At 44.3% G+C, this 21,421-nt stretch overlaps 2 long non-coding RNA genes across 2 annotated transcripts in view; one reads left to right on the top strand and one right to left on the bottom strand.

Annotated features, from left to right (window-relative positions):
* LOC144281227 (uncharacterized) overlaps positions 1 to 21,113 on the bottom strand; it is a 49,778-nt gene extending 28,665 nt beyond the window's left edge. The window contains exon 1 of the long non-coding RNA XR_013349742.1: positions 20,670 to 21,113. This is a non-coding gene — a long non-coding RNA (uncharacterized LOC144281227). The remainder of the gene's footprint in view (positions 1 to 20,669) is intronic.
* Positions 10,156 to 16,045, top strand: LOC144281228 (uncharacterized). Its single transcript, XR_013349743.1, has 3 exons — positions 10,156 to 10,272; positions 10,588 to 10,670; positions 14,519 to 16,045. It is a non-coding gene; the product is annotated as an uncharacterized LOC144281228 (long non-coding RNA).
* Positions 21,114 to 21,421: the final 308 nt, after the last annotated feature.

Raw genomic sequence — 21,421 nt, 5'->3', positions numbered from 1 at the left:
ATGATCAGCACAGAGTCTGCTTGAGATTTTTTCTCTCCCTCTCCCTCTAAAATCACCCCCTAAAATAAATAAATAAATGAATGAATGAATAAATAAATAAATAAATCTTTAAAAATAAAACAACAAAAAAAAATCCAATGATCTGAAATGGAAAGGCAACGTTCTCTAATTTGTGAGGACACGGAGAGGTGGTATTTGTAAACGTTTAACTCTTAGAGCATCTGGGACATAGTCAGCTCTACATAAATGATAGTTTCTTTTCTCTTTTAAATAGATTTTTAAAAGAAGCTTCATTAACAGCCCAGGGTTATGAATAATTGATTCAGGATTTGAACCCAAGTCCAAGACTGTCTCATTGCATTATGCTGTTCTGCCTGAAGAGGGCTTCATGTCAGTGCCCGCCCCCCCTCCCCCGCATCAAGGCCACCCTTCATCTCGCTCTTCTGGGTGTGTTCCATCATCCTGTGTCCTGGCTCCAGCTGTCTGTGAAGCTGCACTTCAGAGACAATGCAGGGAACATATTTGAGCTACGACCTCTTTGGGAAGGTGATCCACACCTACATTCCTAATGCCAAACCAGCACCGGCACTCCCTGGGATGTCAAAGCTAGAGAGCTAGACACCACTTTTATTTGAATCTTGACAACCTTCTCCTTATTTGTAAAACACTGTGATAAAGTAACTTTTTGTCTAGGTGAGACAGCTTATCAGACATTTCATCAGGGAAGAACAACTGTCAAAGGCACTCAATTTTTGTTTCAAGATAAAAAGACACAGAGACAGAATCTTGTTCTGATGTAAATGAGCCGACTGGCAGGAACTCCCTCCCTGCAGAGGTTGGAGAAGGTCCTATCAACTCAGGAGGTGGAGGCAATAGGTGCGTCTTGCCTTCTACTCCAGGTCACCCAGCGAGCCAGGGATGAAAGGCTGGACCACTCAAAGGAAGGGAAGGTTTCTTAACTTCTGAGTCTGAAGTTACTCAACTATAAAATGAATGAGGGTCAGAGGAATGATGTCTACATCACAGAGTTGTTAGCATCAACCTGAGACCTTGACCTCCATGATGCAGGTGGGTTTCTGCAGCCAAAGTGAGAGAAGACTAAAACAACATGGGCACACATTTTTAAAGTCCAACGATGTGCAAGTTGACTTTGCTCAGCATGATATTCGGGAGAGGAGAGAGATGAGGTTGTTATACTGTTGAAAAGACACATTTCTTACAAGGTCATCCCAGGGACACAGCATGAAGAACATGATATACAATAAGAATTGGGAGAAATGATTTAAATCCTAAGAAAGAGCTATGGTGATATAATCTATTAATTATTAAATGAATCCACTAGATACATTTTACTCAGTAGTAAAGAGGTGCAAAGGAGTGTGTGTGTGTGTGTGTGTGTGTATGACAGTTCCCAGCTTTTAAGAAGATGATAGACTGGGAAGGAACCAATTCTGGAGACAGATGGGATGGGACACCCACTTTTTTCACCTCTGCTGGGTGACCTTGGGAAGGTTTCTTAACTTCTGAGTCTGAAGTTACTCAACTATAAAATGAATGAGGGTCAGAGGAATGGTGTCTACTCACAGAGTTGTTAGCATCAACTATGAAGGCCCACTTCTTGCTGCTCCTCAGAAATCCTCCATAAGCTCATGCTAGATGCCTTTTTGGGCTCATTTCGGCTCCATTTCCTCTTAAGCTCTATCATTTATGGGGCAGCCTGAATGAATATACTTAGTGTCTATTTTTTGCTCATTTCAAATGTAGAAGATGCCCACCTTTGCTGGTGTATGTGCATAACTACATGAAACATCTCAATTACAGAAACGTTAAGTGTAGAATAGAATCTGGAGGCAGAAAAGTCGAATTTGAGTCTGGCTTTGTCAATTACATGGCAGGTGGCCATAAGAACGTCACCTAAACTTCCCTGAGTTTGAGTCCATCATTTGTAGAATGTCGGTCTTAGCACACAGTAGGAGGGAAGGAGCCTGGGCACGAAGGAACTAGACAGGAGAGACCATGATTGTGTGTTGGGGGGGGGGAGCCTTTATTGGTAAATAGATTACAATGAAATAGAATGATGGTTTGTTGGGGAACAAAACTCAGACAGGATCTGCGTGTCTTCACCCCAGCTCTAGCTTTCAGCCTGTACCTTCTTACTGGCCAGTTGGCACAATGAGGCCTTGGTGTGCATGGCTGGCCTCCTTGGGCCCTTGGGAGCCTCTTTCTTCCTGGCTCGGGGTTCTGCACTATCTTAGACCTGCCATCCCTAGGAGGAACAGCGGCCTTGGCTCTGGGCCCCTTCTTGGCTGCATGGGCAAAGACCTCCTTAAGGACATGGTTTTCTTTCTGTGTGGTTCGAGAAGCAGCACCATTCTTGCCCTTGGGGACCCTGGATTTTGAACTCTGACTCCCAGCTTTTGTTTTCCTGTGGGCCTTGCCATCTTGGCTGTTTCTTCTGCTTTGTCCTTTGACTTGCCACTGGGAAGGGCCCACAGCCTTGTCTGGCCGTTGGGAGATATCTCTAGCTGAGACCAGCAGAAGCAGAGTGGACTGGAGGGAAGATGGCACAGCAGGGAAGGATTCTAAAAGAAGATGAAGCAACAGTCCTGTGACCCCTGCAGGGGCCTGGGCAGTAGCAGAGGTCAAGTTTGGTTGGCAGGTCCGCGTGAACAGAAACAGTAGGGAGAGAAAGGCCAATGGGAGAAAGTAGGGACTGTTTGGGGACAGACATTGGGTTTGATGTTGCATGTGCTGAGTCACGATATAGCAGGTGCTCCATGGATGTGAATCTCCCAGCCTGGTTCAGTATTAGGGATGTAAGTGAGGATCATTTTCCTGCAGTGGTGATCGCCTGCATGAGTTCTCCACAGAAGAGATGGAGTAAAGAGGGGGACACAGAGTTCTGGCACCTGATGTCATGGGATGAAGGCCAAATGGAGTGAATGAAGAGTGCAGAGAAGCAGGATCTCAGGATCAGAGAAGCAGAAGGTGACCAGAGCAGTGCGTTGCCACCAAAGCCTTGAGACCAAAGCAGGAAAGCAGAAGATGGCAAATACAGAGGAAAGATGGATGGCAAGAGAACTTGTGTTAAAAGCGGTAGAGATCTGGAGGAGATGAGACAGAGGAATGGTGCCCACCAGCGTGGACCATGGGGAGACTCTAGCCCTTGGTCTCACACCAGTGCCAGAAGAACAGCCCCTGCAGGGGCTTTATGTACTTTGTTGTCTATAGGCTTTTATTCTCAAAAGGGATCCATTTGCCTGATGATAATAATTTTAAAAAAAGGTAGACTTCAGGCAACTACTCAGTATCTACTACCCTAACCAAAATTCCCTTATAAATGTGTCATTTGCTTCCTCCCAGCCACTCTCTCCTTGTTTCCCAGGCCAGTGTGGATGGCACCTCCAGCTTCTTCCAATTCTGATTCCCTCAGATCTGCCTCCTGACTTTTTGTATCTCGGCTCTTAGTAGCTCTGGGGCAACAAAACTCCAGATGATTGCCCCTTCTCGGTCTGAGCTGGGAAGGTAGCAGATACACACCACGACATCTTCGGTTCAGTGAAGAATACACGTACAGGAGGTTTGGGGGTAAGTGTGAGATGATATCCAGAGGATATTATTAGCCTTGCCGTGCTTGAGACAAAATGGCAAGGAGAAAAAGCAGGACGTAGGAGTGGCAAGATTAAGGGAAATGTGGGTTTGTTTTGACTGGTCTTTTCTCGATCAAAGTGAACATGAGCAGGGTATACGTTTGGGAAAAGATGTCAGAGGAAACCAAGAACTTAAGTGTGTTAGAGAGCTGGAGAGAGAGTGAGCAAGTGGGATGCTGGAGAGAACATCAGCAGGGAGAGAGATCTGGGAGGAGGGAAGCCCATCTGGTAGAAGGTAGTAGGCCTCATTATCACTTCGAGGCTGCTGAAGGAAGGAGAGGAGGATGGGGATCGGAGGGAATTATCTGAGTGTGGGAAGAAGTTAGATTCCTTTGCTCTCAGCCTGGGAATCTGGGTTATATCAAATACAACAGAAGGGAGGAAGAGTGGATGGGAGGGAAGAGGTGGGAAATTTATTGAACGCTTTCCACACTTATATCCATCAGCCTATTTAATTACCACAGCCTTAACCCATATATGTTGACATGAGAAGTTAAAAAAAACTCTCCTCAAAGACAAATTATAGTTTGTGGTCCAGCCAGGATTTGGATCTGGGTCTATCCCACTCCACAGATTACATTTTTCCATTTATTTTTCTCTCCCCCAATCTAGCCACACTCCTTTCTCCTACTGTCAACAAGTTTTTGGTTAGTGAATTTACACAGGGACAGGTGTTCTGTGGTCTCGCAAACCACCAGCCAAGAAGTGTTTTTACATTTGTTCACATTTACAAATATAGGAGAAAGTGATTTTATCTCTTGGGATCAAAAGAAATCAAAGAGTCTCTTTCTCTTAGGTTTCCTTCTTCGGCTGCATGCATGTTGCCAGTAGATGCCAGTTCAAAGTCTGAGTTGTCCTGGACTCTTCCCTCTACCGCTTGAATACATCGCACGATGTTGCTGCCTAAATGTGTCTTATATCCAGCCCCTCTCTCTTCTCTTGCTTTGGGTCCCTATCTTCACTTACTCAGAAGACTTGAACCTATTTCTCCAGCTTTTTGACTTGCCAATCCTCATCTCCAGTACCTCACACCATTATCCTACAGCACTTTAGACATTAGGATCTGTTTCACATTCCCAAAATTCTTCAGTAGCCTCATGTCTGTGCTACCACTAGTCTTTTTTTTGGAGCAAACATCTAGCTCTTTCTTCCGGCCGGGTGCTCCTGGCAAATATCTATTTGGCCTACAATCCTTTCCTGAACCTATCATCCATACCCTCATCCCCCCAAGAATTACATTCTACTCCCTGTGCAGAATTGCACCAGAGAACCCATGACATACCTTTGTATCTACCTTGATGATGCATCTCCCACCTTCCCTGACCTGGGAGCACCTTGAGCTCAGCAGCATGCCAATTCATTCTCATAGCCCAGGGCCCAGTACTGTGTGCCAAGTGGTTGCATCAATGAGTCAACCAGGATTGATCTTTGGCTGAACAACCACATATTTTTTTTTTTCTGGTCTACATTGGAATTTGTCACAGTATCTATTGGAATTAAAGCCTTTATAAATAAATATAAGCCTAAAATAAAACCTCACAAAACTTTTTTTTTTTTTTTTTTTTTGTTTGTTTGTCTTCTTGGATGCTTTGTTCTGCCCATCAGTTTAGGTTGGAAGCTGGAGTGGGCAATTAGCATGACAGCCCCAGTGATTACTCCCATAATCTGCAACCCCTAAGTGGTAGGGAATAGAAGCCTTGGGTAGACTTCGAGTATATTTCCTTATTAGGAAATCACAGTGATTTCATGAAAGTCACAAAGGAAATGTTTTTACTGAGAAATCACATGCTGTAACTAATGAGGAAAGGAAAAAATATATGTATTTTTAAATCCCACATATTAACACTATGTCTAACAATGAAATTATGTATTCAGGAAATTCTAAGCTTATACTTGGCCTAGTTGAACAGAGAGATGTTAATTCGTCTGAACCCCCTGTGCATAAATACATATCTGAAATGATAATGGCTTGGAGCACTGTGCCTCTTGTCAGTACCATGAGGCACTTTCTCATATAATCCTCACAATGGATATGTAGCTTTCACCTATTGAACAGAAATGGAAACTGAGGCTCCAATGTGTTAAGCTACTTGTCTGAGAGTTTGTAGTGTCCAAGAGTGAGACAAATTGTGAGCCCAGGTCTATCTGATTCCCACCACTCCAGAGTTGTACCTCTTGATAATATATGGACATGAGTTATAATCCAGATAAATCTGGATTTATATGGATTTATATTCATATATAATATGAAATAATTTCCATAATTACTGAAAAACATGATAGAAGCTCCTTGACTATCTTTGAGACTCTCTTCAATAAGTCCTTCAAAAGAGTATTTTTACATGAAGGATAAAAAGGAATGAAATAAAACTTAAAACTCAAGTTACTCTGGTTCTAGTCCTGGCTTTGATGACAAACTCACTGTTTGACCTTGAAGGAATCTTTTTTTTTCATACCTAATCCCAGTCAAATGAGGTGTTTGGGCTTGCTAATTTCAAAAGTACACCCATCTCTGTCTTATGTTATGGGAAAATAAATAACAAAACTAAAAAAAAATAATAATAACAATTTTAAAAAAAGATTTAGGATATCCTCTTAATGACCAATTCTTAGACTAGGAAGGGTCCTCAGGCAAAGTTGCTAGCAGCTGAGCAACACCCAGAACCCAACAATATTCATTTTTGAATGAGGTAATGAATTAATGAATCAGTTATCTATTCTTATTTTTTTTCTTGGATTTGATTTTTCAAGAAATTTGTCTTCTCCTGTATGTTCTGTATATATCTGGTGTGTCTTAGCTTCTACCAATGCATGGGCAATATAAATTGTTGGTATCAGGATAACAATAGAACAAAGTACGAGAAGTTGTGCAAAAGGAAATGGAATTAACAGCACATATCAGTGAGTAACATCATAACTCAGCAGAATGATGAGTGTCAGCAAGGCTCTTATGAATCACTGACTTCACAAGAGTTGATATCTTTTCATTAAATATTTTGTCTATAATCAAATCTCTTCTTCCTTTAAAAGCCAGAAAATTGTGAATGTTGTCTTTCTGCAAAGACAAATGCAAAGGAGATGTGAATCCACAGGGTCCAGGACTTCAGTGGTCAGGATTCTCTCCTTACTACTATACACCATAATTTCTATTTATTGGGAGAGGCAAGCTCTGCCCATTTCTGTAATGCATACCTTTCTCATCCTAGTTACATACTCAACGGCTCTCTCTGATCCTAGGTTTTGATCATAATTTTTTCAGTCCTTATTAATTCAATGAATTCATATGCAAGCATGATTTGTGGGTCAAGAGCTTGATTCAGTGCATTCAGACAGCATGTTCCCAATGCCAGGCTATTCTGGGCACTGGAGATATAGTGGTGAACAAACACAATCTCTTGCCCTTGAGGGTTTTTCCAGTTAATAGGGAAGCCAACTATGTAAAAAGTAAATGTTATTTAATGTGATACATGCTATAAGAAAAAGAGAGTGCATGGCACAGTGAGCCCTAGGAGGAGTGCTACCTAATTCAGAATAAGAGAAAGTCGAGTCAGCATAGACTATGATATGTGACGATAATAGACAACCCTAAAACCTTAGCAACTTACAATACATCTGAGTTTCTTACTCATTTCCCATGACAATCGTAGACTGATTTAGGGTTGGCTCCACACCATCTCTATTCCAGAATCCAGGCTGAAGCTGTACCCGCTGCCTGGAACATGTGGATCTCTGGCCACAGGACATGCGGTAGAATGGCATGATGGGTCAGAAGTGCCATTTGTCACTTCCTGCTACCTTTTAAAGCAAGTCACATGGCCAAGACTGACATCCAGGTTTAGGTTTGTTTAATGCTGCACGTGGAAGAGACCAATAAAGAATGGCATTGAGTATTTTGAAAACTAATACCATCTACCATTGGGGGAAATGCCTGCTATTTATGATGACTAGACCCGAAGGTAAGATGGAGGGCTTGTGAGTAATGCGACTTGATATTCAAGCAGAAAATAGATAATGAGGGATTTTGTAGTACAAAGAAGCTTAGATCAGGAACGATTATAAAGGTGGTAAGTCTTCTCTTGGAAGTGAAAGAAAGGAGTAGTAGAGCCAAATCCTGTCTGTGTTATGGAAAATGGTTCGTAGGCAGCACAGTGCTGGCAGGAGCAGAGAAGGAGACTGCCTCTGAAGACGTGATGAGAGTTTGAGCTCAGGAGGTGAGATGGGGATGCAAAGGAAAGAGAGACATGAGAGCTTAAGAAAGTGCTTTGACTACACTGTGCATGGACAAGACCCATGGAGAGAACAGAATTTTTTTTTCTTTTTCCATGAAATGATACATTGCTACTAATAAAATGTTGGCTTTGTTTGCAAACTACAACAGAGGAGAGACAATAAGCACCTCATGCTGGGCTCTGTGCAGCCACAGATGATCTGAAGAGTCTGATCCAGTGAAGCTCTCACAGGTGTAGTATTGACAGGGAGAGAAACAAAAGCCAGATTGGCCCTGTGGTCCAAGCCTTGCCAAAAGATTGGCCTGCTTGTTTGCACAGCACCTCACAACTCACAGAGCGGGGTCGGGGAAGCTGCAGAGGCTCTGGAGGGAGAGACAGACCTGAAATTCAGTCCCGGTTGGACTGTCACAAGCCAGTAGACCTCGGGAAATTTTCTTCATCTCCTTGAGCCAATCTCCTCATCTAAAAGGAAAGAAGGACAGGGGGAGGGAAGGAGGCAAATCAAGAAGAAAGGAGGGTGTAGTAGTCAGGGATCCCCAGGGAAACAGACCAGCAGGAGAGAAAGATCTGTTTTTAAGGAATTGGATCCTGTGATTATGGACTCTTGGCAAGTCGAAACTGTGAGGGAGAAGGCCTGCAGGACACGCAGGCGAGAGTTGCAGTTGAGCTTCAAAGGCAATCTGCTGACAGAACTCTTTCTTGTTCAAGGGAGGCCACTCTTTTCCTCCATTCATGCCTTCCACCGATGGGCCATGGCCAGTCGACCTGATGGACGACGATCGACATCAATCCAAGTTCAACCATCTAAGTGTTAATCTCACCCACAAAAACACCTTCACAGAAACATCCAGAGCAACATTTGACCAAATCTCTGGACTCTGCGGTCCAGCCAAGTTGACCACATCAAGTTAACCTTCACAGAAGGGAAAAGAGAAGAAAGAAAGAAAGAGAAGAGAAAGAAGAAAAAAAAAAAAAGTGATATTCTTTGGAAGGCCCAGCTGCCATTTGGTAGCAGCTCACCAAAAGGACGCTTATTTTTTATTTTTTATTATCATCACATCATTTTTTGTTTTTCCAGTTTGTCCATCCTTTTTTACAGATGATGAAACTGAGATGTTACATGCAGGCTCCCTACTTTCTCTGTCTTGTTGAGGTCGTGCCCTTGCTGGGTACGCGTGGCCACTTATCAGACAGCGGCTAATTCTGAGACGGACAAAATACCCAGGTTTTGTGTGGAACGGACACAGTTCCCTGTGCACCAAGACCAATCAGAATGATCAATTGAGAGTACAATTGAATTCATTTGTGAACAACAGAAACAAAAACTGACCTAGTTTCTGTCGTCGAGTGGGGCTTCAGCGTGTCCATCTACGCTTAGGGGGAGCTGAGACGGCCAAGGGGCTTTGTTCCCTGTGGACATCACCAACTCATTTGCTGATTTAACAGGACATTATAAACATATTACATCGTGGCTGCCCAGTGCAGCACAAGGCTTTGAAGGGACCCAGAGAACATGTGCAGAATTCTTACATTGCTGCTATCTGATTTATGCATGTGACCTCCTTTTACCCTCGTTGTATTTGAAGCTGGATGAACCTTCGGGACATAGTAGCCTCCCTGGTTTTTCTTTGTCTGTTTTAAATGATGAACAGGTCATAAGAAGACAGGGTGCTGCAGTGCTGCCTCATGGTTACACGGACGAGAAGCTGGAACATCACAGAAGGGTGGACTCGCTATCTTGGACACGTGTGCAGGAGGAGGTGCAGCTAGGTTGGATGACCCAGCACCCAGTGGGGAGAAGGTGGCTGGAGGCACCATCCTAAAGATCCATAAAGACAGACCGATGACCACAAGCCCCTCTGCTTGGGCCCAGGGGTCCAGAGCAAGCCCGAGTCACAGAGCTCACCAGTAGCAAAGCCACATCAGAACCCCTGCAGACACGGGTGTGATGCGCTGCCCCGACTTCCGCCCTAGCACCCCCTCCTCCAGGTGCAGCCCTGCCCTGGAGCTGAACTCTGAAGACTGTAGGGCAGTCCTGGGTCATGAGAATAAGCTTTGAGTCAGTAAGGAAAGGAAGAAAGGCCTTGGGTGCCAACCCTGCCATGCATTGATTGTATGCTCTTAGGTATGTGGCCTGTCCAGCCCCTGGAATGAGAATAGGACTGCTATGAAGGGTGTCAGCCCAAGCACATGGTAGGTTCTCCAGATGGGGTGCTTATGCTTAGTACTTTCTCACCCCCATCATGCACAGACCACTTAAGGGGGTTGTGGGAAACGGAACTTCCGCTTCACCAAGAATTCAGCTCTTATCTTTCTATCTGGACACAGCCATGCTCTTTTGATCCGAGATCGACAAAGAGGCTATTCTGAGTACTAATTATGGAACACATCCGGTGAGGGCTCCTCTCCCACCCACACACAGTTATTGGAGCTGTCATTGTCACATGCAGGCAGCCTGGCCATGTGGCCTCAAACCTCTGGTACCTGTTGGCAGCAGTTGCCCCTAGCAACAGTGGGGGGGAGGGGAGCTGTGAAGAAGGAAGTTGCTAATGGTGTCTGTGTTTGGTGTTGTCTGTGAAGTCTTCGTCTTCATGTGTATGTATGTGTGAGGGAGGGTGTAGTCAGAAGTGAGAGGAGTCATGGGGAGATAGTTGGAGAGGTACTTCCTGTCTGTGTTGATTGTGATGTATAATTTTTTTTTTTTTAAGGTCTAGCTGGGGAAGCTGCTTAGGGCCATTTATTTGCAAATACATATATAAGAAGTGGAGACCCTGCTTCATCTCACTCCCAGGTAACTCCCAAAGTTATTTGACTCCCTTTGGGGTGGGGTGGGGGGGATGGTGGTTCCGGCTTCTCTGGGGCTTCTGCAAGGTGAAGTTGGAGATTAGCAAGGCTGAAGCACACAACAGAACAGGCTGTGGGAACGCACAGAAACTTCCACCACAGGGAGACAAAAACAATCAAAATCGAGCAGGCCCAAGGCTGCTTGCAGTGGGGGGTTGGGATGGTCCAGGTTTTGCCATCCCTGCATAAGGGAGCTAACAATGAGGTGCTCTGTGTCATCAGACCCCCATTCCTCTGAACCTGGGGGTTTACCAGGAACTTCTCTCGGTGGCGTGACTTTGGGCACATCACCAGCCTGCGGGTGTCTCAAGTTGGAACTTTTATCCATCTGCTGAGAATAGCTTTTATCCTGCCAGGTTGCCCTAAGTGTAGAAAGTTCCCAGCACAATGCCTGACTTCCTTTGACACTCGACAAGTGCACATTGTGTCCCTTTGAGGGAGCACACCGTGGTGGAGCAGGTACAGGTGAGCTGAGGGCAGAGAACATTTCCTGCCCACCCTTCCTGCCTGCTTACATGAGTGGTTCCCACCAACTACATCCAAGATTTTGCCACTCCCCGGCTACATGAAGACCTAGGTGAGTCCTGGCACCTTCCGAGCTGCTCCTTCTTGGTTTGTAAGCGGAGCTAAGGTGGCCTGCTCCTGCAGGCTGGCGCTTCCTGAGTACTGGGTGTGATGCCACGCAAAGCTCACTGCCCAGCATCGGGATGGTGAGGTTTGGCCCCCTTGTCAGGACCCAGGCTTCTGAAGAGCACGGCCTGATATAACAAGGAATAGAGGTTTGGGATTTTCTGACTATGGGGAGGAGGTCTTTTGAATGTTATCGTTTTTCAACCTAAAAAAAGTATCATATGAAGGGAAAGATGGGTTGAGGTGGGAGACACAGCCACTTTGAGGGACATATTTTGATAGTGGGGGAATTTAGGGGAAGGGGAATCTGAGAGGAGAGAGAATCGAAATAATATTTTTCCTAGAAGTTTTCATTTTCTCCAGTACTTCATCTGTGCCTCATTTTCTTTTTGGTTTATCATTTTTAATAAAGGTATTCTCTTTCTTACCCATCAGTTAATGTGTGTTTGGTTTATTTTTTAAATTAGAAAATAGAAGGGTGCCTCGGTGGCTCAGTTGGTTAAATGTCTGACTCTTGATCTCAGGGTCATGAGTTTGAGCCCCACCTTGGGCTCTAAAAAAAGAAAGTAAAATAAAAAGAAGATATTAAAACCACGTACAATGTCACCATCTGAATATTTATCTTTGCCTTATGTATATTTTCAAGTTTGTATTTCAAATATATTTCCAAACATTAAATATTATTCAATAACTGTCAATGTATTGATTTTTAATGTCGCTTAACATCTTTTTAACTAGCTTACAGATTCTTCGAATTTTCTGTGAAATCCCTCCTGATAATCTTTCATTTGATCCTTGTTGTTTGGATATCTTTTCCCATTGGCTTTTTCAATTTGAATTTTAAAGTTTTAGGATATGCAAAATATTTTAATTTGTATATATTTCTATCTGTTTTCTTTGTGATTTTTTTCCCCCCATTGCTATGGAAACTCTTCCCAGTCCAGTAACAATTAAATGCTCAATTAAGTTATAAGTGTGCTGTGAATTAATTCTTAAATCCAACAGGAGTATATTTTAGTATATGACCTGCCTGAGATAAGAATTAATTGTGATTTTAAAAACATTCTTCACCAAATTTATAAGTATATTTTATTTTTTTTAATAATCTGTTGTTTTTTTTATGATTTTATCCACTTATTCATGAGAGACACAAACACAAAGAGAGAGAGAGAGAGAGAGGCAGAGACACAGGCAGAGGGAGAAGCAGGCTCCATGCAGGGGGCCCGAGGTGGGACTCGATCCCGGGTCTCCAGGATCTCGCCCTGGGCTGAAGGCGGCGCTAAACCACTGAGCCACCGGGTTGCCCTATAAGCATATTTTGATGAAAAACTTGCCCTTCCTCTTTTATTGTATGTCCTTGATTACATATTGGATTCTTATCTGCAGTAGAAGTCTTTTTTCTGTGTTTTTTTGTGCCATACTTTCTATTGCCAATTTTGGCAATAGATGCTCTTTTAATTTTGTGGCTGTGTAAGAAATTATTACATATGATCAATTCAAGTCCTACATCTTGCTTTTGTTTTTCAATTTCTTACCTACTCCTATTTGTTGGTTCTCAATAAGAAATTTAGAAATGTTGCCTCTTAAAAACTCTAGAGTATGATATAAAATGTGTTAAATCTGAAAATTAACTTGGAAAAGGATGATATTTTGCAGCACAGCTTACTTAGTACTGTATCGTATTATCTCAATCATATTATCAGATCTCCTGTCTCATGCAATGAGCAGTATTCGTTGCCGATATTTCTTCCCAAATCAGTGCTCAGGGCCTAACCCAAGGGCTTACACACTGTAAGAATTCATTACCTGTGAGATAACACAGAGCTCCAGGAATAATGTGTTGATTTTTTTGATTTGGGGTTTTTTGGCAGTGGTTCTGCTAGAATCCATATATTCTAGGATCTTCTGACCTCAATCCATGACAATTTCTAATGTATTTTTTCTTTTTTTTTTAAAGATTTTATTTATTTATTCATGAGAAACACACAAACACACACAGAGAGAGAGAGAGAGAAAGAGAGAGAGGGGCAAAGACACAGGCAGAGGGAGAAGCAGGCTCCATGCAGGGAGCCCGATGTGGGACTCGATCCCCGCTCTCCAGGCTCCCGCCCTGGGCTGAAGGCGACGCCAAACTGCTGAGTCACCCGGGCTGCCTGTACTCATTTTTTCAATGTGAGTTGATCCAGTTGTATTTATCCTAAGGAAGGAATGTGAGCATATCAAATTTTTTAGAAAATTACCACTTTCAGGAAGCATCGTTCTGCCCCCAGAATGTCTGAACAAACAGCACATAGCATATTGCAACATTACATCTATGAAATTTTTCAGTGTTTCATATATATATAAATTAATCCACTCACATATACATATGTATATGAGTTGATTAATAGTGAATATGAAAATAATTTGGAATGAAAGCTAATACACATACATTATACTTTTCTGAGCCCAAAGATTCAGGAACTGGCACGGGGAGTTCTTATTCCAGCATTCCAGATGCCAATAATGTCTAACTAACACTTTAGGTGACCAAGCACATAGCATGGTCTTGAGCAAGAGTTGGACTCTGCATCTGCCTCCCTTTGGGCCTCAGTTTCCTTAACAGAAACTGTTGAGATTGGAACCGAAGATCACTAAGCGAGGGGGATGCCTGGGTGGCTCAGTGGTTGAGTGTCTGCTTTTGGCTCAGGTCATGATCCCAGGGTCCCAGGATCGAGTCCCACATCGGGCTCCCCACAGGGAGCCTGCTTCTCCCTCTGCCTGTGTCTCTGCCTCTCTCTGTGTGTGTCTCATAAATAAATAAATAAAAATCAAAGATCACTGAGGGACCTCGGGCCAGTTAGTTCTCTGGAGCTCTGTGTTCACCTGTAAAATGAAGTTAATCTCTACTGGCATGGATGAGATGACATTCCAAAGTGGGTGGAGCCCTTGGGGCATCTGCCCCCCTGTCCTGATGGTGGCTAACAGTGGAGTCAAAGAGAACCACCGAGCTTACTAAACCCAACCCACCACAATCTGCACAAGTCATGCCACCTTTGAGGGCCACCAAGCAAAACCCAAAACAATTTGAAATCATTTTTTTTTCCCCTAAAGCTCTGAGCACACTCTTGACATTGTATTTTCCTTTTAAAACAACAACAACAACTAAATAAAGATGTGTTACAGGGAAATGAAATAAATGACAACAGCTAAATGTTTGATGACTGTCAAGAAAATGAAGATGGAGCCAGGCACCTGCTGTGGCATCCTCCTGCCTGTCCTGATCTTCTGGAAGCCTATCCTTGGCCTCCAACTCCTGTCAACTGACCTCTTCTGAACCCATTCCTGGGGCTTAGACCCAGGCCCCAGGACCTCTACTCATTGTCTCCCATCTCCTCTCTTTTGTTCAAGCCCGACCTCTGCCGCAAGTACATTAAAGGGAGAGCCCATATCAAGTTTCTGTAACACCAAGCGCCTTGATGTCTTCATATGTCTTCATGTCTTCGATGTTTTCCCATAGTAGACTATGAAAAACACGTTTTGAACTGGGAGAAAATGCTTTATCATTGAATATTTAGTGACTACATTTCCTCCAAATTAGGAAAGAAAATAAAACATTTCCAGCAAAGAAATCGAATGGGAAACTGGAAAGAACAGGGGAATTTGGAAGATCCGGGTGTGAATTCTGACTTCACTGGGTAGCTGCAATGATTCACTTAAGCTCTATGAATGTCCCTTTCCTAAAGAAGAAACCAGGCCGCTGGTAATCCCCATCTCAGAGGTGGCTGTGGATCACACATACATGACAGTAAAGGGCCCAGCAGCGGTGGCCGGCAGGGAGGGGACTCCGAGACAGAGCCTTTCCCCACTTTCACTCCATAGTGCTCAAGGATGGTGTTTTGTTGCAGAGAATGCATTTGAAGAACTCAGCTGGTGCTCAACATTTGTAACAGCCCCCCCAGGAATAGAGGCCACCTGTGGGGTATGGACTGCTTTCGCTTGCTTCTCTACCACCAGCAGGTCGATAGCAAACCCACTGGAATAGACAATCTGTAGGATTGTCATCCTGGAATTTGGTCAACAACTGTGAACAAAGCAGCGATTCTTTGGTCCAAGGATGCACTTGCCCTGTGGACTCTCAGCTTTCCTGCAGACCCTGAAATATGCTGGTCACCCCTCTGTTCCCATACCTGGCCACCTTTCACTTCAGGGACCTGGTGGTATTGTCTTTGGTCTAAACTCTCCACGCGGACAAAGGAGGTGAACACACCGTACGCCCCTCTGCCCCCTTTTCCTTTGCCCCCTCTTTCCCTCTGCCCCCTCTTTCAGCTTCAAGCACATACTGAGTGCCTTCTGTGCACAGGCCCTGAGGAGACAATGTGGAAACAGAGGCGAACTAGCCCCCGTCCTGGACCTCAAAGCAGACTGGTCACTGAGATATAAGGATTTGAAGTATGTGATGATGAAGACACACAATTCAAAGTGATGATCAGCTCTTTGGGAACAGAGCTAGAGTGATTACCTATACCTGGAAGTTTTTAGGAAAGATAACGATGAATTTACCAGAAGGCAGGGGTACCAGGAGAAAGGTCATGTCAGGCAGAGCGGATGATATGTATAAGTGCACAGAAAACTTTCCCGTAAAGAGGCAATTACGGTTAAAGCATGTCGAAAAAGATTTTCATTCTCAGAACAGGATCAAGTTATCTTGGTAATGACCAAATAGCTGTACAATCATAGTACCTATTAAATTATCATCATCCTTATATGCATTTAAATTGAGTCTTACACTTTATTCAAAATAGTCTAGCATATGAATCCTAATGCTGCATCATTGGGAAAAAAAAAAAAAAAACCCAAACAGTGCCTAGGAAGGAGCTTCTCCCCTTACCACCCCTGTGATCATTGCCAGCGTACCTCTCCGTCTCCAGTTGTTGACCAGCAACGTAGGAATAATGCCATGGCCTCCCTTGGTGGGGAGGGCTCTGTCAAGGTCACAGGTGGTGTGCAGGAAAAATAAAGCAGGTGGCCCACATGGAGGCAGCCCCGACCTTTTCTGTGCTGGGCAGTCATGCAGCACCAACAGGACAATGCACCAACACCAGAGTGGGGAACACACAAGGTTAGGGTTGAAAGTTCTCCATCCAAATACTGCCTGAGCTCGGCCCCTTATTTTAGGACAGCCAACTACACCGCCTCCTACAGCAGCAGTTTTTCTGAGATTACTCTTCAGTTCATTTCACAGTCCTCCCTAGTATATAATCCCTCTGGCCATGACTGCTGCAGGATCTTATAAAGACATTCGTTACTGCCGCCAAAGGAAGTCATATCATGTATATCCAAAGATGGAATATGCCCCGTTTGGAGCGGTTAAAACACGGATCCCCTAGAATAAACCTATAATCAGCATGAACTATAGATTTTTTAATTGCCTGGGAAGGTGAGAGGCGTTCTTGAGAATGAAGCACTAGACAGCAGTGATCATCCATAGAAGCACAGAAAAGTGTGTGCTGATCATTTAGGACTGTAAACACCGGAGCTTATGGCTAAAGCTTCTTTTCCTTCTTTTTTAGGTTCCTCTTGTTTTTCAATATATTTTTGTAATTGTCCTAGTCTTTCGTAGGAGTACAGGAAATATACACGTGTGTGTACCTGTGTGTATATATCTATAAGTGTGTCTGTGTATTTACATATATGGAATATATATAAATTTATATATACTCATAGGGAGAGAAAATATTTGAGATGGCCCAGGGTGGAGTGAGGGCCATGATGAGAAGGAGCTGTTCCCAAATAGAATTTGGGTTTGTGACTCAGACAAGCAGATGTTAGATTACAATAGTAGGTCTATTTGTTAAGGAGAGACCAGCACTTAGGATTTAATTATTGATTATTACTATTATTGATTTTATTATATGATTATTGATTATACATTTTCTTAAAAATTTTTAAAGATTTTATTTATTTATTTGGGAGAGAGCACAGAGAAAGGGAAAGCATGAGCAGCGATAGGGCAGAGGGAAGAGAAATAGACTCCCCGCTGAGCATGGAACCCCATTCAGGGCTCTATCTCAGGACCCAGGATCATGACCTGACCTGAAGGCAAACGCTTAACCAAGTGAGCCACCCAGGTGCTCCTGATTATATATTTCAGTTGTGTTTTTCTAAATTTCATTGCTTAACCCTCCTCCTTCTCAACTTCTGTATTGTGAACACCCAAAGGGCAGACACTGTGCCTTACTTTCATTTCTCAACATGCAGCATAGGCCTACTACATAGTGGCCCTCAATTAATGTTGGATTTCTTTATATTAAAAATAGACACATTTATTAAAACCACACTTGCTCTGTGTCAGACACACATCCTAGGAGTTCAAGTTTCTGGTCCTCCAGGAAGTCCTAGAGGGGGCAGATATATGCATGAGCACACTGGAAATAGAAAGAAGGCCCTAACTACGGTTGCCAAATGGATAGGGCAGGCTGCCCAGAGGGGGAAATGCTTGACGGGGTCATTAAATACTGATTTGGAGCTCGCCACCTAGGCAAGTGAGGAAAAGACAAATGACACAGAGTGTTTTTAATGACAAATAAGTGAATAATTGCAGGGATGGTCTTTCTAGTTCCCTAATTCTGGAAATTCTGAAAATGGAACCATCTTGCAAGAAGACTCCCACATACCAGGATATCGGGCGATTAGAAATCATTTGGGTCCCAACAAAAAAATCACTTAGTTCAATGCCTAATGAGGCACCAATGGCCCCAAGAGCAGCACTGGAGGAGAAAGTTTGGAAGGCTCACAGAGTAGGGCCTGCTCTCTCCTGGCAGGCATGTGATAAGATGAATCTATTCCAACTCGCCTGGGAAACCGAGGGCAGGTGTCTGATTATTACCTGCACAGTCTCCACCTGTGTCAGCTGGATGCTGCAGAAGCCCACTCTGAAAGGGAGTTAGAGGTACCAGAAGTATATAGGGGAAAGCTCAAGAGGAATAAGAGTGGGGGGGGATGCTGGGTTGGCCTCTTGAAGCCTTCGGAGCCTGATGCAGACTTGCCACCCTTGAACAGCTGTAGATCTGACCACTTTGGGCTACCCGATGAGGAACTCCAGAGCAAGGATCGTCTCTAGATGCATTCTGTGTGGAGAAGAATGAGCCGACCCTGCTACACAGCCCTGCTCAGTGATTGTTTGGGGCTGCTTGGGAAGAGCACAACCCTGACTTGGAAAGTGAGGCAGATCTTGAAAGGTGACTTGAAGCAGACCAGCCATTTTTTTGTGACAGGAGATCCTGGTGGTGCACCCCCCGCCCCCCCGCCCTTGGCTGCCACCCTACGCAGCACTACTCCCACCTCCTCAGGAGCTTCTACACCTGAATTAGAATGATCTAGTCCTCAACCCTAGCTCGGGGCAGCTTACGCTTTCTGGCCTTTGATGGACCTCCCGTAACCACTACCTGGATCCACTGGTGCTGATTCCGTCTGGCAGCTTGCCCCGTCTATGCACATACTATCATCCTAATAAATGGACTTCACCTTTGCTCCAGGGTTCAAGCTACCACATTTCTCCAGTTCCTGTAGCATGGCCCCCATCCTGCTGACCTCTATGCTCAGGCCAGGATACGACCATGAACTTGCATATTGCAAGGCAATCTGTTTTCTCCCTGAGTCCTGGGGAGGAGAAATTTGGCAGCAGCTCTGAGCGGACATCATCACCCAGAGGAGGAAACAGACGTGATGAGTGCTGACCAGGACGCACCGCTTCCCAAGGCCACTCCCTGGGAAAAATGTTCATGAACATCTCCTCACGTTTGCATTTTCTTATTTTGTCTTTTACTCTCCAGTAGAACAAAAGCTTCAGGAGAGTTGTTGGGGACGGGAGCTCTGCTTGTTTCTCTGCTGAGTCCTCGCAGTTCATATAACAGAGCCTGCCAGAGAGTTAGCATTCAAGAGATAATCACTGAGTAAATAAATGGATCCCTCTCAGCAACTCGCAGGAGGAAAGCAATGTTTTGTAGGAGGGGTATTTGAGGATGGAAGAGAAGCAGTCACTTGGAGAAAACTACCCTGACAACGACGGCTGCCCCAAATTCAAGGTCTGACTCCCCTTTTGGTGTTCTGACTCCAGATTTTACAGAGTTGCAACCCAAATGCTACAGTTAGAGAATATTTGAGTGTCAGCTGTGTCCTCACAGCTAGCCAATGAAGCAGATATTGATTTTGTCCCCATTTACCGATAAAGAAATAGAAGTTGAGCCAGGGCACCTGGCTGGCTCAGTGGGTTAAGCAGCTGACTCTTGACTTCAGCTCAAGTAGTGATCTCAGGGATGAGTCTGCCATCAGGCTCCATGCTCAGCAAGGAGCCGGCTTGAGATCTTCTCTCTCTGCCCCTCTCCCCTCCCTGCTCGCTTGCCCTCTCTCTCTCTCTCTCTCAAGTAAATAAATAAATAAGTAAATCTTGAATTTAAAGCTCTGAGAAAAACAAATGAACAAACAAACAACAAAAGCAAACTCATAAATACAAACTAGAGGCTGCCAAAGGCCAGGGAGGAGAGGATTGTGAAGATCGGTAAAACAGGTGAAGGCAATTTATCTTCCAGTTATAAAACAAATAAACCATGGAGATAAAAAATAAGGAAATATAGTCAATAATACTGTAACAATGGTGACAACCCCCAGGGATGCATGGGTGGCTCAGTGGTTGAGTGTCTGCCTTTGGCTCAGAGCATGATCCGAGGTCCAGAGATCAAGTCCCGCATTGGGCTGCCTGCAAGGAGCCTGCTTCTCCCTCTGCCTGTGTCTCTGCCTCTCTGTGTGTCTCTCATGCATAAATAAATAAAATCTTAAAAAAAAAAAAACATATGGTGATGGGAGTCTTTCGTAAAGTATAGAATCGTCGTATCACTATGTTGTGAATCTGAAACTAATATAACATTGTATGACACTTACATCTTAATAATAAAACTTTTTTTTTTTTTTTTTTTTTTTTTTTTAAGAAAGAAGGAAATCCAAGCTCTGAGAGTTATGGTCAGCCGGCAAGTGGAATACACAATCCTCAGTCTGTCTGGCTTCAAATCTTTGCATTTCTTGTCCTGGGTGTGCACCTGACCTCCGAGGTGGAGGGCCTAGAGCTCTGGAGCACCCCACTGAAGTAGTCCCAGTCTATCAAGTTATCTTCCCCTTCTCCCAGTACAGGAGATCATCTTACTTACCTAAGGGTTTGTCTGCCCTCACTGGGATCAAATCTCTGTTCAGATGAGGACTCTGTCTCATTCGTTGCTCCATCCCTGGCATCTAGACGGTGCTGGATATATAATCAGGGTTTGATAAATACCCGCAGACTCACCTCTTTCCACTCCATGCAATTTCTTTTCTTCCTGGCGCAAGTTTGTGTCTCCTGGGCAGCAAGTCCACATCTAGGGTTGTGGAGGGAAAGCCTCTGCTACTCAGACACGGAGGGAAATTGCTGTGATTTTCACATCCTCCGAAGAGGAGAATTACAACCTTGCTCAGGAGCTGGCTTCATCGTCCAACCACCCCGCCGGGAAATTTTTCTACAGATCTGACCTAAATTTGTCCAGCTGTGGCAGAAACAGACTTGATCCTGGGTGGTCCTCAGAGGGGGCAGCTGGTGAAAGAGCTCTTTGTGTCAAATGACACAGCATCCCACGCTGACCTCTCCGTGAGAGGAAAGACAGGGCTTGGCGCACGGCTGTGGCCTCGCTGACCCAGCCGGTTCCAGGGAGGCAGCCAGAGTGCAGTGGACAAAGCTCCAGAGAGAATCGGGAAGGTCTGGCCTTACGTCCATCTCTACCTGCCTGCTGGGTGGCCTGAGCTAGGTCAGCTAAGTGCAGGAGCCCCATTTCATCACCAGCAGTGTGCCTAATGATGTCTGTGTTACAGGTATGCAATGTGATGGCGGGGCTCCGTGGTCTGTGTCTTTCTTCATTTATTTTTTTTTTAAATGTTACTAACTTATAAGGATTATGAGCCCAGAAGAGAAAAATAATCAGCCCAAGCTCAAACTCATGGTGGAGTTCAGAACATCTCTTTCTTCAAAGTCACAGTGTTGCCTTTATGATTCTTTCTTACCCCTCA

This window comes from Canis aureus, chromosome 12 (assembly GCF_053574225.1).
Source record: "Canis aureus isolate CA01 chromosome 12, VMU_Caureus_v.1.0, whole genome shotgun sequence".
Lineage (NCBI taxonomy): Eukaryota > Metazoa > Chordata > Mammalia > Carnivora > Canidae > Canis > Canis aureus.
Note: the sequence above shows the minus strand (reverse complement) of the source record. Positions and strands in the feature narration are given on the sequence as shown.